Source organism: Rhinopithecus roxellana, chromosome 13, assembly GCF_007565055.1.
Source record: "Rhinopithecus roxellana isolate Shanxi Qingling chromosome 13, ASM756505v1, whole genome shotgun sequence".
Classification (NCBI taxonomy): domain Eukaryota; kingdom Metazoa; phylum Chordata; class Mammalia; order Primates; family Cercopithecidae; genus Rhinopithecus; species Rhinopithecus roxellana.
The window spans coordinates 32,893,854-32,912,375 of record NC_044561.1 but is presented as its reverse complement, the minus strand read 5'-3'; the positions used below and the strand labels follow the sequence as shown (position 1 = coordinate 32,912,375).

The 18,522-nt window shown below is 36.6% G+C and overlaps 1 long non-coding RNA gene across 1 annotated transcript in view; it reads left to right on the top strand.

The window, feature by feature from the left end:
- The first annotated feature begins 1,042 nt into the window (after positions 1-1,042).
- LOC104669099 overlaps positions 1,043-18,522 on the top strand; it is a 30,665-nt gene continuing 13,185 nt past the window's right edge. Inside the window, exon 1 of the long non-coding RNA XR_748932.2 lies at positions 1,043-1,077. This is a non-coding gene — a long non-coding RNA (uncharacterized LOC104669099). The remainder of the gene's footprint in view (positions 1,078-18,522) is intronic.

The following is an 18,522-nucleotide window of genomic DNA, read 5'->3' as shown; positions in this document are numbered from 1 at the left end:
TTTAAATTCCTTAAGACAAAAGCAAAAATTTTAAATCAGCATGCTGCATCGAGTCAAAGTAACTTACTTGGTTAAATAAATATATATTTTACGTAAATGAAAGCTGAAAAGATACATTTCTCAAGTTCTGTACTATAAGAAGTGCTAAAAGAAGTTCTTCAGAATGAAGTGAAATGACTATAGATAGAGACAGAGATTCACAGGGAGGAATAAAGATGACCAGAAATAAGAGCTCTAGGTTAAATGAAGGAACTGTATTTTTTCTTTTAATTTCTTTAAAAGAAAATTGACAATTTAATGCAAAAAATATAAGGTTGAATTATAAAATTTATAAGTGGATTTAAAGTGTATGGCACCAATAATGTTACTGAATTCATATGGGTACGCAGCAACCTTAGTTTTTTCCTCTTCAGGAAAAACAAATTGACTGAAGAGGCAGGAGATACCAGAGGAATTTTTAGAGCAAGAGTGAAAGTTTACTAGAAGTCTTTAGAACAGGAATGTAAGGAAGTAAAGTACACTTGGAAGAGGGACAAGTGGGTGACGTGAGAGATAAGGTGCACAGTTTGACCTTTGGACTTAGCATACTTCCAGGATCTTGCATCCCTTCTCTCCTGATTCTTCCCTTGGGGTGGCCTGTCACGTGCAGTGAACTGCCAGCACTTGGGAGGGGAGCATGCACAGCGTGTTTACTGGATCTGTACACTTGCTCAGTTGAGGTGCTCTCCCCTTACCAGCCGAATGTCCATTGGTGGTAATATACCAGTTAAACTCTACCATTTTACCGCTTAGTGCACATGCTCAAGCCAACTCACTCAACTCCTGAGATCTTACTGGGAAGCTGCTTATCACCAGTTTCAGCTGTTTCTTGGGAGACTGCCTTTACCTGGCACTGGATGTGACCATTGTTATTTAGAGAGACGGTTTACTAACCACCTGACCATCATCTGATGGATGTCTAACATTCCTAGAGAGGGAGTGCTCTCCTACCTTGCTTGTGTGTGACTAGCTACCTACTGTAACAATTTCCCCCTCAATAGTCCAAGACCACAATTCTTTGGAGAAAAATGGATGAAGGTCAGTCTTCTGTAACTGCTTCCCTCTCACAGAGGGGCAAGGGTGGTTCTGTGGGTCTTGGCCTCTTGCTAGTTGTCAGGGAAGGGTTTGCTCTGTGGGATGGTGAAAGCAGTATCCAGCCAGGTCCAAGGGAGACATGGGCAGGATTTCACCTCTGTCATGTCTCACTAATGGGCAGTCTAGGGGTCTCCTGCAGGAGGGTGACTCTTAAATATTGAGAGGATGGTATCCCTCACTAATGATCATCTAGAGCTTGATGGCCTGAAGGCAAGAGAAGACAAATCAGGTTATTAGATTTAGCAGAATGTTAAAGTGAAATAAGGGGGTGATGACAGGTGACACACCCAGGTAGCTGGTGGCTATAGTCATAACTGCTAAGAATTGGGTGTGTGGGGGTGCTAGCCAATTCCAGTATGTGCCAAGAATTGCAATACTGATCCAGATTTTTTCATTACCCATCCCTTTTCTTTCTTCTGAGCTGCAGCCGGAGATCACTAGTTGGTTCACTGGAATAGGTAGGGTTAGTCTAAATTGCAGACAAAAACTCAAAAACAACTGATGAGACTAGAACTTAAGAACAGTGTACCATAGTTCTTAAAACATAATTTTCCTCTCTCTAGATCTTATTTTTATGAAAAATAAATCATGATAGGACTGATTTGTTTGCAAAATAAGTTCTAGTCTTATTACACTTGGCCAGATTATTTACATGAAACACACCAAGATTAATCATTTTCCAGAAAGTGACATTTTTTACTTACCAGATGTCAGGAACCCTGTACAGGGACTGTGTAGACAAGGTATGAGGCCAGTTTTCCCAAGGGGTTTTATTGTCTCTGTAAGTCAAATTTGATTCCTTTAAAAAAGCACATTATTTCAGTCAAAGCCTTGATAAAACAAGCAGTGTCTCTAATTGTGTCCTGTTGCAAAAGGAAACAGATTCATATTGCATTTATGCAAATAACTGTATTGCCATGAGTTAAGAATATTCACAAATAGTTTTCAAATTCAGGAGAAATCAGGTAGGGAGAAAAAAAAACTATGCTCCAAATTATATTGATAGTAGTATAATTTATTTACTCAATTTTTAAAAGCTGTAAATAGCTCAAAAGATAAGTTTTCTTGTCTTTTAAAAACAAATGAAGGATTAACAACATTTTAAGCAAAAATTCATTAAAGAATTATTTTAGTCTTCTATTCATTTAGTCCATGTTCTGCTTGATACTTATGAACATTTTAGCTCTCCATATCTCTATTCTAATGACACAATCTTGAAGTTACGAGAACCTGTGTTTTATAATACCTGTTAGAGTACTATAGCTATTTATAAAACCACCTTCTAAAAATAATCAAAACAAGACAACTAATGTTCATGGATGACAAAACGTCTTAGGGCAGACACAGTCAAAGTCATAATTGACAAGGAAATTTGTTACCTTGGTGGTACACAATAATTTAACATAGTAATTATGATTATTCCTGATAACATATATTAACTTATGTCAGAGTTACAGGAGTTTTGCATAATTTTGGAACACATGTACCAATAACACATTTATAAAAATATAGTCCAAAGAAATCCAAATGTTACCTTTGCATCAGTGTGCTATTGATGTCAAACCCAACTCAATAAAACCTTAATAGGCAAATCTGTTCCATTTTAATCAGTCTGACCATAAGGTAAGATTCTCATGAACATTTTATAACCCTTTACAATTTTCTGTTAAAGAGCAGAACAATACTCTAAGAAAACTGTGCTGTGCTTTTATTCCAATGTTTAATTTCAGACAAACTGAATAATATCCTTTTAATTTTAGCTAATATGTTCACTCACACAATTTCTTTTACATGATTAATTTTTCACAAACATTCCACAACTTAAACTTCTAGCTTTATCTAATCTAACTTTAAACAACAACTTAACCCTCTAAAATAGGCAATAAACTACATTCCCATGCTTTCTTATAATCTTTTACTAAAAGCATATTCTACTTTCCTTACCTGTCTTGCATGTAAAACTCTTTTTTCAGTAGTCTCAAGTACATGAAAAACAGTAAAACTATTTTTCTAGTAGTCTCAAGTCTCAAGTACTAAATAGTTAAGTAGTCTTAATTGTTAGCAACTTTTACTTTTATTAAAAAACTTCGTAAGTGATTCTAACTATGTATGAGGTTTGGAGCATAGGACATCAGACAGAAATGAAGATAAGGCCTGACTCTTTCCAGCATAGCTAGGGGTCATGGCTAACACTGTATATTATATCTCCTGGACTTGCCCAGCTTTAAAGCAGAGATATTGTACAGTTTAGAGTCATAGGAGCAGTTTAGGAAGCATTAAGTAGGCCTAATATCCTTTAGAATTGTATATTATTTCATAAATTCCTTCTTATAAATCTTTTCATGAATTGCATAGACCATGTACAACACGCTTGGACTTTCTGACTTGTCCTAGACATTCCTCTGTTTAAACAACCAGTCATTTTACTTTAGGACAAGATTTTACCATACAAGATTCTTTCTTATATAAAATCTATTTTCTTTATAACCTTCCTTACCAGAAATACCTCTTTACTTTTATAAAGTTTGAATGAGACAAGTCATTTTCTTTCTGCTAGAAAGTCAAGCTTTGTACTGCTTGTTACTGGGTGATTTCTGTAAAGGAGGAGCAAATGAGGAGGTTACTTACATACTATAGAAGTCATCCACCCTCAACAGATTGCTCAGTTAAATTTTTACTAAGATTTGTCTGAATAAGTATGGGCTATTTCTAAACCCCTGAGGTGGGACAGTCCAGACTGAAGTTATTGGCTGAAGATTTAGGTAGCTTTCACAAGAGAAATAGAGCTACTATAGGGAAAGATGAATTCAGAAGTTGAGTAAACATTAAGCAGGTACCTATCTTGGTAAATACATTTTTGCCCCGAAGAGGTGTGAATTTTTTCTTTTGGAGGGAGGAGGTGCAATTTGCCTCATTACCTGACAGAATTTGGAGGAGAGTTGCTCAAAGATTAGCACAGAGTAGTCATCCCTTGAAGCCAAAAGGGAAAATTATAATTTTACTTTCTGCCTCCATAGTTGTCCTTGTTCTGTTGATGACGGTGTCTGAACTGGGAGCTTGCTAAAGCAGACAGCCTTTTCAGATCAAGGTCACCAGGGGTTGGGATTCTGTCCTGGGGCCCTTAAGCCCTCAGGGAAGTTCCATTTCAGTGGTTGAGCTTGTGGCAGAGAGAACAAGCCATGTGGGTCTTTTTCCTATTTATCTCATTGGAGTAGTTTACCTTCCAGTGGCCTGGCTTCCAGCACCAATGGCAATTACCTGGGAGAGTGTCCTTAGGACAACCTGGAGAGAGCTTGAGAGCTTGTAAAGTAGCCAATACTTGATCCTGCCTTTTGTTCCTGCATTTTTCCTTTTTCTTAACCCTGTTCTCCTTATTCTACTCTTGGTTATATAAGACTGAGAAGGCTAATCTGAGGACCTCCTGCACACAGGGTCACTGGGTTCCATGACTGACTTTTGTAATTTCCTCCCAGGTAACACTTAGGCCAAACAATATTACAAAGGAAACCTAGTTTTTTGTTTTAAGGTTTGGGGAAATCAAACTTTTCCCACCTTTGGGGGATGCATCCGTGGGGCATGTCCTATAGTATGAAGACATAATTACCCATCTGTGAAGAGAGAACAGAAAAGAGAGAAAAAAAAAGGAATAGCAATGTCTTCCCTCTACTTTTCTATTATCTTGAACGGGGCATCCCCCAATATCCTTAGGGATGAACTGGTAAAACTGTGTACTTTTGGTCCCACGTCATCACAATTAACCACTTAAGAATGTGTACCCCTAACCTTTCATTTATCTCTGTTCTAAAGGTAATCTGTTAGCCTGGGACCACAGTTCATCTCTGTCCTGTGGATCTCTTGTACCTGTGGCCTTGGGCCAGCCTATATCCTTATTTCCATGACCTTGTAGTGACACTTGCTTGGAATATTCTAGAAAAAAATAAGATACTCTCTTTTCTCAGATTTCCATTTTCCATGTTCTTTAAGTAGAGGAGAAGCCTGTTTTTCACCTAACTGCCCAAAGGGGACTGGACTTTCCTCCACTTTCCCTTCAAATATGACCTTGAGGGTCTTGATGCATGTTGTGAAGAATGCAGAAGTAATTAGAGAAATGGAGGATACAGAAGGAAGTGGTCGGAAGCAAGAGGAATAATCATGGAAAGCCTTAATATCCTTGAATATATAGCAGCCCTTGAATTCAAGAGGGCAATGTTTGTTTTCCCTCTTGATATAAATGAAGAACCTCTGGAAGACTTAGAGCTTGGGGGAAGAACTTGCAATTGGCAAAAGAAGAATTCTCCCTCCTTCCAAATGGGTGCTAACTCAAAAAAAGTAAGTAAGTTGGATCTTTAAAGGATCAGAGTGAGGCCCTATGCAGTTAGACAAACTGCTTCAAAAGCCACTGAAAACTCGACTCTGAGGTATAATAGGAACAGAAAGTATATGGTAAGTCATAAGGAGCTGGCAGAGCTGGAGTTCCAAGTAGTGGCTGTCCTGGAAATGTGTCAGCAGACAAGGGAAGGGTTTGTGGTCATCTGAGCTGGTAGGGTAAACACGAGTATAAATCTCAGGGGATTTCTGCAAGGCAGCCTGTGTCTTTGCTGCCAAACAAATGCAGCAAGAGCCATGGGTGCACAAATAACAGGGAGTGTGTGTTTAAGAATTCATGTGGCATGTGAAGTTAAAGCAAAGAGGCAGACTTGCCTCCAAGGCAGATAGTTCTGTGGGTGTGCAAGGTCATTTCAGAATATACGCAGAGAAAACAGGAGAATATGCTGTTTGGGTTTTTGGAAAGAGCTGATTTTAGTTGAAAAAGCAGAGGAAACCCAAGACATTGCACGGTTTTAGGCTTTAGCCCTACCACTCTCATAAGCCTCCTGTCCAGGAGGGTCTGTCTCAGATCTACTCAGTGTAGACCCCAAGGTTATTCCCACCTCTGCAAGCTGCCAGTCAGGGTGAGCTGAGAGATCAGCCTGGTGGGTGAGTGTGAGCAGAGTCGCTTATGGTCAAGAGGAATTGTTCTGAGGGTTTGTTAGTAAGCAGGAGAAAGAAGGGGAGAAGAAAACTATGTGTGAGTGTTGAATGCCTTCCGCCGAAGCAACTGAGGAATAAAGATCTCTTACCATTGAAGATTGTGTCAAAGTCACAGAAACAAAATATGTTGATGGCCAAATGAATTTGAGACACACAGCACCAAAGTATGTTAGCAGTGGAAGGTATCTGAGTCACATGGGACCAAAACACGTTCCCAGCAAAACATATCTATGTCATGGCACCAAAGTATGTCACCAGCAGTAAATCCATATGGGTCTACAGCAACCCCAATTCTTGCCTCCTCAGAAGAAAGAATTCAACCAAGGAGGTATAAGACAGAAGGAGAGATACAGACACGTTTTCGAGCAGGAGTGAAAGTTCATTAGAAAGCTTTAGAACGGGAAGGAAAGAAAGTAAAGCACCCTTGGAAGAGGGCCAAGTGGGCGACTGGAGGGATCAAGTATGTGGTTTGTCCTGTTGACTTGAGTTTGATATGTTGACATGCTTCCTGGTTCTTGAGTCCCTTCTCCCTTGATTCTTCCCTAGCGGTGGGCTGTCCTCATGTGCAGGGGCCTGCCAGCATTTGGGAGGTGAGCAGGCACACACAGCATGTTTATTGGAGTTGCATGCATGCTCACTTGAGGTGTCCTTCCCTTACCAGCCAAATATCCCTAGAAAGACATATATCAGTTAAACTCCACTATTTTGGCTCTTAGTGTGCATGTTTGAGCCCTGTCACCCAGCTTCTGGGATCTTATCGGGAAGTTTCTGATCACCAGTCTCAGGTGTTTCTGTTTATTGGGAGACTGCCTTTCCCTGGCACTGGCTATAACCAATTATCATTTTAGAGAAACAGTGTAACAACTCCCTGACCTTCATTTGATGGTCCCCTGACATTCCTGTTTGGCACAGGGGAAGAGGCTTTCCTACCCTGCTCATATCTAACTACCCACTGTAAGAGCAATACACAGTATAGATACATGATCTTATATATACATCTTACATACAATATCATTTCAAGCTTCTCACACTTCAAATAAAATGGTGCCATATTAACCCTAAGTAGCTTGCAGTAAGTGAAAGATGCCTATTGTAATCCTTATAGTAAGCACTATTATTCACAAAATGCCATAGCCAAAATTTCAATGGTAGAAGGAAAATGTAACACTGAAAAATTAACATAACCCAGAAGAAGGCAGAAAAGGAAGAACAGCAAAGCAAAATCAGAAGAAATTAAAACAAAATTACAGAAAATTAGCTAATGGATATTAGAAAATTTACAAATGTAACCCCAACTATACCGATTATTACATTAGCTGTGGTTATATCATCAGATTTAATAAAATAATCAAGATCCAAACATCCTCTTTAAAAGATATGTGTATTTAACATAAAGAAACAGGTAGCCTAAAACAAGCAAGACCCAAACACCTCTTTTTTTTTTTTAACTTTGTTTTAGGTTCAGGATATTTGCATCAAATATCCTATTTAAAGATATGTATATTTAATATAGGGCACAAATAGACTAAAACATAAAAGATGGAAAAAGATATACTCTCTTTTTTTTTTTTTTTTTGAGACGGAGTCTCGCTCTGTCGCCCAGGCTGGAGTGCAGTGGCCAGATCTCGGCTCAGTGTAAGCTCCGCCTCCCGGGTTTACGCCATTCTCCTGCCTCAGCCTCCCGAGTAGCTGGGACTACAGGCGCCCGCCACCTCGCCCGGCTAATTTTTTTTTTAATTTTTTAGTAGAGACGGGGTTTCACCGGGTTAGTCAGGATGGTCTCGATCTCCTGACCCCGTGATCCGCCCGTCTCGGCCTCCCAAAGTGCTGGGATTACAGGTTTGAGCCACCGCGCCCGGCCGATATACTCTCTAAAATGTAAATTGTGTGAATACTGTAATATCAAAGTGTGCTCCAAGACAATAAACATCACCTGAAATAAAGTGCAACATTTCATTAAGACATAACAATCATAAATGTTTGCATACTTAATTAACAGAGCTTCAAAATACAGCCATCTGCTGCATAATGTTGTTTCTGTTTTGCATATATAATGCTGGTCCCACAGCAAATGAAGTAAAAATGTTGTAGTAACTAAGTTGAATTCATGATTGAAGAAAGAAAAATATTTTTGATAAGTTTCATGTAGCTGAAGTGTACAATGTTTATCTAGTCTACAGTAGACTGCAGTGATGTGTTCGGCCTTCATATTCACTCGCTAGTGCTTCATTGACTCACCCAGAGCAACTTCCAGTCGTGCAAGCTCCATTCAAGGTAAGTGCCTTATACAAGTGTACCAGTTTGTTATCTTTTATACGTTATTTTTACCATACCTCTGTTTACTTATGTTTAGATGTACAGATTTTTAACGTTGTGTTATAATTGCCTACGGTATTCAGAACAGAAGCCCGCTGAGATTTGTAGCCAAGGAACAAAAGGCATACCATCTAGGCTAAGTGTGTAGTAGGCTATAGACTTGTGTAAGTGCACTCTATGATGTTCACAGAATGACAAAATCACCTAACAACACATTGCTCATACTGTATTTCTGTGGTTAACTGATGCATGACAGTATATAAAACAAAAACAGAAAAAGTAAAGGAAAAATGGACAATTACAGGTTTTAATATTGCATTATCACTGACTGATAGATTAGTTAGACACAAGACCAGTAAAGATACATAGGATCTAAAAGACACTATCAATGACCTTTTCCTAATTGACATTTGTAGAACACTGAATAATATGTCCCAGTTACGAAACTTCAGAAAATGCATTATTTTCAGTTGCACATTAAACATTCACCAAGACAGAATATATGCAGGCCCAAAATAAATATCAAGAAATGTCAAAAATCGAAGTCAGATAAGAACATTTATTCACAACCATAAAATTAAATTTGATACTATAACAATAAACTAGACAGAATAGTTCAAATGTTTGGAAAAAATAATTAATAGAATAAAAAAAGAAATCACAAGAAAACCATTTAGAATCTCGTTATAATGATAACAACACTTATCAACATTTGTGAAACGCAGGTAACATTGTGTTTAAAGGGAAATGTATAGCTGTAAATATTTTAAGAAAATAAGAAAGGTTAACATCAGTGATATAATTTTCCATCTTAAGCAACTAGAAAAAGATAGGCAATTTATATACAGAGTAAATAGAAGGAAATAAATTATAAAGATATGAGAAATTAAATAAGTACAGAATAGATAAAAATGTTTAGATTAATAAATTGATAATCCTCTAGCAAGACTGATTAAGAAAAAAATGCTTATTTATTATCAGGAATAATAAAAGGTATTACAATATGCAAATATTTATGGAAAACTCTATTCCAACAAACTTAAAGATTTTGATATGGACAATTTTTTTTGGAAAATACAACATAGTAAAACTGACATAAAAAATAGAATGTCTGGCCGGGCGCGGTGGCTCAAGCCTGTAATCCCAGCACTTTGGGAGGCCGAGACGGGCGGATCACGAGGTCAGGAGATCGAGACCATCCTGGCTAACACGGTGAAACCCCGTCTCTACTAAAATACAAAAACTAGCCGGGCGAGGTGGCGGGCGCCTGTAGTCCCAGCTACTCCGGAGGCTGAGGCAGGAGAATGGCGTAAACCCGGGAGGCGGAGCTTGCAGTGAGCTGAGATCTGGCCACTGCACTCCAGCCTGGGCGACAGAGCGAGACTCCGCCTCAAAAAAAAAAAAAAAAAAAAAAAATAGAATGTCTGAATAGCTCTGTACCTATTAACTAAACTGAAATTGTTATTAAAAAGCCTTTGTCCAAAGAAAAAATGCAAGACAATACATTGATGAAGTATATAAAATATATGAGTATTAAATAATACTAGTACTAAGCAAAACCTAAAACATTATCTGGTTGCTCTTATCATAAAAAGCAGGAGCAAGAAAAAGAAGAGGAGAAGGAAGAGGAAAAGGTGATGGAGGAGTAGAAGGAGTTAACAATGCAGAAAAAGAAAATTCAATTTTTAAAAACTCAATCCAATTTACATTTTTACTTCCCTAAATTATGATTCGATTTCTATCATTTCATTCAACATTAAACTCAGTTTCCACCATGACCCTTGCAATTTGTGTTAAATCCTGAACTGACTAATGAAACTAATTTCTTGAGAGCAAACAAATTTACCTTCTTTCTCTTCTTTTATTTGAACAAGTTCTTTTCTCTTTCAGGACTTTTATTTCTTATCTGAATGGTTTCTGCTTAGCTACAAATTTCCATGATTATAGTGTTTCCATGAAATTTTAAGTGAAAAGGATACTAGGATAAAGCTCAAAACACATGGTTGGCTTAGAAAGGCTTTGCAATTGATATTAAAAGAATAATTGAGTAGTAATTGCCCCCATGCTCAAATGAAATTTTTGGCTTTTTATCTTTACCAAATTATTGCCTCCCTCTGCCACAATAAGTAAGGAACATTTAATTTAAAAAACAAAATTTAAATAGTAGTACTACAATAAACTCATCAATATTAACTAACTGTTTTAAACATTTACTTAACTGAATAAGATCTTTACTATAGATTGTAATAGCTATGTTTAAGAAAGGTATCTCGTAATATTAATCAAAAGATTAAAGTGACTTGTTAGATTTCTGTTACAATATAGCTGTCAACTCTATAATTTTCCATCAATAGAAAGTTCATTCTGCAAAATTATTTGTATTTTATTATTTATTTATTTATTTATTATTATTTTTTGAGACTGAGTCTCACTCTCTCGCCCAGGCTGGAATGTGGTGGTGCCATCTTGTCTTACTGCAACTTCTGCCTTCCAAGTTCAAGAAATTCTCATGCCTTAGCTTCCCGAGTAGCTGGGATTACAGGCACCCGCCACCATGCACGGTTAATTTTTGTATTTTTAGTAGAGACGGGGTTTCACCATGTTGGCCAGACTGGTCTTGAACTCCTGACCTCAAGTGATTCACCATTCTCAGCCTCCCAAAGTGCTAGGATTACAGGTATGAGCCACTGTGCCCCGCCTGCAAAACTATTTTTAATGTCATTGTAGAAGTGTCACCTTATCCATACTAAGGAATATAGCTATACAGACATGACATGTAACTTCCAAGCTTGATTTGTGAGATTTCAAAGAAATTTAGAAAGCCTTCTATCTACCACATGTGCGTATTTTTAGATTGAGTGTTTTTTTTTCAGTAGTATGTTTGCCAAAGGGGTCCATTATTTTCTCCCTCTTACAATGAAATATTTAGACTCATGGCTCAGTTTTGCAAGTGAAATGCTCAAGGGAACATGGACTAGGAGAGGACACATGAAATAATTTAATATTTACAGCACATTATTTTTGCAATAGTTATTTTGGAGTCAGATTCAATATTATCCTTTTTTATCTTATTACTTATGTACATAATTTTATTTTATTTTATTTTATTTTATTTTTTTTGAGAGAGAGTCTGGCTGCGTCACCCACGAAGAAGTGCAGTGGCATGATCTCAGCTCTATGTGTGTGATTTATAATAATATATCATGATTAAAAACATGCTTCAAACGTTTATTTTACAAAAGCTAGTTTTATATGCTTCCTTTGAAGTTAACATAATTGCCTTATCTCCAGTTAAGTCAATATCCTCAGATTTAATAAAAAGTTGTCAGAACATGTCCTTAAGATTTTAGTAATTACAAAAAGTGGTATGCATGTAATAATATTATAAATTTTCCTTTGGCATGATTTCTATTTTTAATATGCTATAATAAATAACATATTTGTGTTATTTTCCATAAAATCAGGATAAAACACAATCAAATTATGACTATGAACTGAGAATCAATGAACTTCAGGAGATATTAATAGCCACATGTGCTGATTTTAGTTAATTCTATGGACTGTTACTGTATACAGTAAGATGTACTACATTTCTGAAAGACTATGCTGTAGCTACAATTTGAATTCTTCCAATGAAAGGTGTTACATTAAATCATGAAGAATTCTTTACACTGTTCTTTTGAAAGCTCTAATTTTAGAAGAATCCTTTTATAAAGAACAAATTTCTACCTTCCTTTTCATTTTAACTGATTGCTAGCAGTACTATTGACGGCAGTTACGCAGCCCTTTAGCATAAGCTTCTTCATTCTAAGTGACAGCTCGTCCACATTAAAAACCATCATCTCTCTCCATAACTGCCTTGAGTTCACCAACACTTTCACACACGTATTACAGCCACCTGTTCATGAAACACAACATTTATTTTTTTCCTTCAGTATATAGTGTGTTCGTAGTTCTTTTAGCTATCTGAATATACCGTTTCCCTTGCCCTGATGATATGCCATCATGATTATCTCATAAAAGACTTTTTCTGTGCCAATTGTATCATGGTCCTACAATCAATTAACAGAATGCCAAGAAAAGTAACTTCATTTCTTTGTATTTCTAAATAGTCTCCTGATATAAAACAAGAAATTAAATGACCAAATTATATTTCTTTTTCTGCTAAAATACATAAAGCAAATCAGGGAGACAATGACTTGACTGAACTGTCTCAAACTTTGTGTTCTTTTTATGTACACAGATACAAAAAAATAAATAAATACATTGTACATTTAGGAAATTTGACAAATTATAGACTAGATAAAGAAAACATGGCACATATACACCATGGAATACTATGCAGCCATAAAAAAGGATGAGTTCATGTTCCTTGCAGGAACATGGATGAAGTTGGAAACCATCATTCTCAGCAAACTATCACAAGAACGGAAAACCAAACAGCACATGTTCTCACTCATAAGTGAGAGTTGAACAATGAGAACACATGGACACAGGGAGGGGAGCATCACACACCAGGGCCTTTTGAGGGATAGGTGGCTAGGGGAGGGATAGCATTAGAGAAATACTTAATGTAGAGGATGGGTTGATGGGTGCAGCAAACCACCATGGCATGTGTATACTTATATAACAAACCTGCATGTTCTGCACGTGTATTCCAGAACTTAAAGTATAATAAATAAATTACAAAATCAAATTTAAAATTTTCATTATAGAACTTGTTCCAAACATTCAATGATGTGCTTTACTGGAAGATAAAATATGGGTAACTCAAACAGGCAAATTTTCTTTACTAAAATGGTAGTGTGGACAAGCCACCATAATCCATTTTAAGTTGATCTTTATGGTACATTTGCTCAGAACAATTAGATATGCACAAATATGTCAACAGAAAAATTGATTAAAAGTTTAAAGAGATAAAAATAAATAAATGCAATAAATTATTTGATCAACTTGAAGTCAGTTTGAATGACAACAAGCATTAAATTTGCATATAATGAAAAAATTAGGCAATTCATTTTTTGTTACTGATGATTTACTGTAGTGTGTTCTGTAATGAATAACTTCCTTCTGAACAGTAATTTGGCAGACTTAAATACCTCTGAAATATTCATAGACTTAGAAACAGTAATTTGCCTTTTACTTTGAAAGCTGTAATTTTAGAAGGATCCTTTCATATCAAAATATAATAAATAATTTATTTATTATATTTTAGGTTCTGGAATTTATTATACTTTAAGTTCTGTGAGTTTATTCTATGGGCTGATGAAATGTATCCACAAATACTTCTTTCTAGGTGTCTTCATTATGTTATTATTTGTAAAGGCAGAAAATACTGTGCATCTTCTGAATGGTCAAAATAAGGGATAATTAAAATGCTATTCATTTATTTCATGCAGTGGATTGTACATATTCATTATACTCTACTTTCCTGAGTAATATTTCATACATTTAATAATCTCATAATTCATTTTTGGTGGGAAAATTATGGGACATAGTAGAGCTTACATAATATTATAAAGAGTTTTAATTTTTTATATTGCCAAAACCAGGAGAAGATACACCAAAATACTAATTTCAATGTAAGTATTATTTTTAATTTCAATATATTTGCCCTAAGAGAGGGCGAAAATTCCCAGGGATATTACAAAGAGAAAGGTACAGCTAGAATAAGTAACATGTTAGGGATTTTATTGTATTTCCCCAAATTTATGTTTTGTAGTCCTAACCCTCAGTACTTCAGAAAGTGACTGTCTTTGGAGATAGGGTCTTCAAAGAGGTAAAGTTATATTAACAATGAGGTCATGAAGGTGGGCCCTACTCCGTGTGACTGATGTTTTTATGAAGGGAGAAAATTAGGACAGAGACACATATTAGAGAGGAAAGACTGTGAAAACACAGGGAGAAGGCCATTTACAAGCCAAGGGGAGACTTCAGAAGGGAATAACCCTGCTAACACCTTGAGCTCAGACCTGTAGCCACCAGAACTTGAGAAAATAAACTTCTGTTGTTTATGTCCCTCAATCTTTGGTACTTTGCTATGGCAACCTTGGCAGAGTCACATAGAACATAGTCACTAAGCCAGAAGATAAGAATGACTGGAATTTGCTAATAATGCAAACTATAACGTCTATATGAAAGCAGAACTATCATTCACAAAACTGGGAGGACTTCACCGTTACCAATTTTTCAAGACTTTTTTCTTTTTTCTTTCTCAGTCTTGTGACTGCTTCTTTTCCGTTTGGCCTGATTGTCCTTTGGCAATGTCTCTCCTTCTTCAAAAGTTCAAGGCTTGAATACGCAACAGCTGATTCTGGACACCAAGGGTTTTTAACGTCTTGATGATTAAAAATCCAGAGTGCCTTACCATTCCAAGCTTATAAACTTGGCTTGAGATTTTTGAGTTTGAGGCTTGAATTTACCTCCAGAGCAGGCAAGTTTATGGTGTTCAGATAATCACTTTAATGGACTTTCAATTATGAAATGTTCAAGCGAAGTTCCCAATCTGGGATGTTGACTCTCCAGACACCCTGACTCCGATGAACAAAACTATGCTACCAAATGATATAAGAGACTCTTCATTCATTATGTCTGTATATCAAGATCCCACTTAGAAATGTTTCTTTTGTAAATATGGATTTAGTCTGCACTCTTTCTGATTACATTTATTGCTTCTTGGCAAATACATTTTGTTTGTGGTCTGGTTCAAGCATTTGATCAAAGGATATTAAGAGCAAAGATGCTGTGTTATATGTGGATTCATGCTGTCTGAGACCATAAAGAAGAACCAACTGGGATTTCTGAATTCTATTCCATAATCTACAATTTAAGACTCATGCCTGCTGTTATTTTTATATGGAATAACTCACACATGGACAAATGTAGTGACATAGAATTCATATGTTCAGACACATTATGCTTATTAAGCCTAAGGCAGATTCAGCCTCTGTATGCAGAGAACATGGTTCCATAAAGTGTGTTGGAACTCTCAAGTCCAGTCGTCTAGGAAAGCATACTGTCCTGGGGAGGAAATGAACACTAGGGAGGAACTTAGACTTGACAAGAGAGGTGTACAATTTTCTCTTCCCCCTGGGGAGTTCAGGTACTGAGTTTCAGGTGAGAGATACTCAAAAATATGCCCTGGGGAACAATAAGATGGCTTTGTAATAAAGAGAGCCCAAACTGGGTCATAGAAGGGCCTATGTAGTACAGGGAGGACATAATTTGCCCTTGTTCCAAGTTGTCTATGTGGTAGTTCTGTTTTCATAGGTTCATATTTACTGAATTACACTCCTGATTCTAGAAACGGGATTGTGCTGTCAAATAGTATTATATGCACCTAATTGCCAAGGTCCATCCATGAACAGATTTTCCTGAATAATTGAACAGAGATCACTGACCATAAGAGACAATATGAGTTGTAGAACAAATGTAATGAAATCAGATTCTAGTTTGGTTTTGAAGAATAAATATATTTTTAACTTTGAACCAAGAATCTTGTACTATCTATGCTTCCATTCCTAAATAAGTGTCTTGAATAAGGTGATCTTTATAGTCAGCTATCAGCAGCTAAATTTTCTGGTTTAGCACATCTCACTGAAATACGTGAGTCATCATTTTTGAACCTCAGATATTGTACTGAGTTGCAAATGTTAAGAGAGGATCATATAGTTTTAATTCTGGGTCAAATTAAAGTATTGAACCTAAGTATCTGAGGTTCAATGTAACATTAAGAGTTTTCAGTACCTGTGGACCTTAGAGGGTACACTTCATGCCTAAAAACCACATACACAAAGGTCAGGGAGCACAGGCAAAAGGAGAGAGAGTAGGGGGCAATTAGCAGTCTAGATTGGGGAATGGGGTGTAGGTCGCCTTATGTTTGAATACATGGTCTGAATGGTCTATTAAAAGGAAGTGGTGGGAAATCAGGAAGCCCAGTCCACCAGCAGGAGAGATGCCTCTAAGTTCCTATCTCTGGCAACCTGCTCAAGCGATTTGAGTGTAGTGTAGAGCTGAAAACTTTGCCAAGGTTGACTGAGTCCTGTCTCTGTTACAAGAAAGCTAAATAAACTTGCATTTAAAACAGATGCTGAGGCAACATAATATTATGAGTTTTCACTACAACTAGGTATAACTTAGGTACTAAAGTGACTGAAGGTATTGGTGCAAGTTCTAAAACTGAGCACTATTTCTTTGTGGTCACCACTGAAGTCATGCTGGACTTAACACCGGGAACTTGAAAAAATGGAATTCTAAGCCCTCGTTTTAAAAGTAGGGGAATCCGGTCAATGGCGTGTTTTTCTTGACATCCATGATTCTAAAGGACCCTGTTACCTCCCGGACCTTCCTAACCAGCAGTAATGTTAAAAAGTTTCAAAGAGATTGTGCATCATATCTGCCTTCCAATCTTGAGTGAAATCCTCTGATTGATTAGGTAACTAATTCACTCCTAGTGCCCAAGTTTCAAAGAAGCCTCAGAAACAGTTTTACTTTTCTAACTTCTCCAAATGAAAGATGCAGTGAAGGTTGAGGGCCAATCCAAATATCAACAACAAACCAAATAATCAAAACATTCATATCAGCATTGTTTTAATCAAAGAAAACACTTCAGAACAAAAAGACACAAAACAACATTCTTCAAATCAAAATATTTGATTTAATGAAAATACTAGTGACAAGAAACATTCAAAGAATGTGAAGTTCACTCAACTGAAATAGTTTACAATGTCTTTTGGCTTTTCTACTAGCTTTCGAAAGACTGATTTTTTTATAAAAAATAACTCTAGGAACAAATCTCAGTTTCTTATTAAGTTACCTGTCATATTGATCCAAAATCTATAAAGATTATTGAGAAGTTGTCTTTTTTTAAATAAACTAAAAAAATGTATTCCATGGAAATTTTTTCCCTTTAAACTTTATCACAATTGTCTATGTTTTGTCATGTATTTATTTATTACTTGAAAATATTAAAACACTTATATGATGTATTAGTCTGTTCTCATGCTGCTAATAAAAACATACCCAAGACTGGGTAATGTATGAAAGAAAGAGGTTTAAAAGAATCACAGTTCCATATGGCTGGGGAGGCCTCACAAAAATGGTGGAAAGTGAAGGAAGAGCAAAGGCATGCCTTACGTGGCAGACAAGAGGGCATATGCAGGGGAACTTCCCTTTACAAAAACATTGAATCTCGTGAGACGTATTCGCTATCAGGAGAGCAGCATGGCAAAAACCTGCCCCCATGATTCTATTATGTCTCACTGGGTCCCTCCAATGACACATGGGGATTATTACATTCAAGGTGAGAATTGGGTGGGGACACAGAGCCAAACCATGTTATATGAATGAAAGGAAATTTTTCTGGTTTTCCAATGTAGTCAGCCCTACATATATGTAAAGATTTGTTCCAGGACCACTGAAGATTCCCAGATTTGTGGATGCTCAAGTCCCTTAATTGGCCCTTGTTATCTGCAGTTTCTGCCTCCAAGGATTCAACCAACTGCAGATGAAAAATGCAGTAATTCATGACATATTTTCAATCACTGAAACTCTAGAAAATGAAATTTTTTTAATTGAAACTGAGAATGGAGAAGACCAACTTAATTTATTTGCCTTATGAAACATAAGTGTTAGTGATTTAAATTAAAACAACATTGTTAGTGATTTAAATTAGTTTCCTGCAAATCTTTCAGGTCAGTAACAGTTTTGTTGCTGAATGCTCTTATGTGCTACATTTTAATAGCCTTTTGTGCTATATACATTTTGTGTTAGTCCATTTTGGGTTGCTTTAAAGGAATATCTGAGACTGAATGAATACTTTATAAATAAAAGAGATTTATTTTGGCTCAGGATTCTGCAGGCTATACATGCATGGTGCCAGCATCTGTACCTATTCTGGTGAAACCTCAGACAGCTTTTACTCATGGCAGAAGGTGAAGGGGGAACCAATGTGTCACACTGAGAGACAGCAAGAGAAAAGGAGTCACCAGTCTCTCTTTAACAACCAGCTCTTGTGTGAGCTAACAGAGTGAGAACTCACTC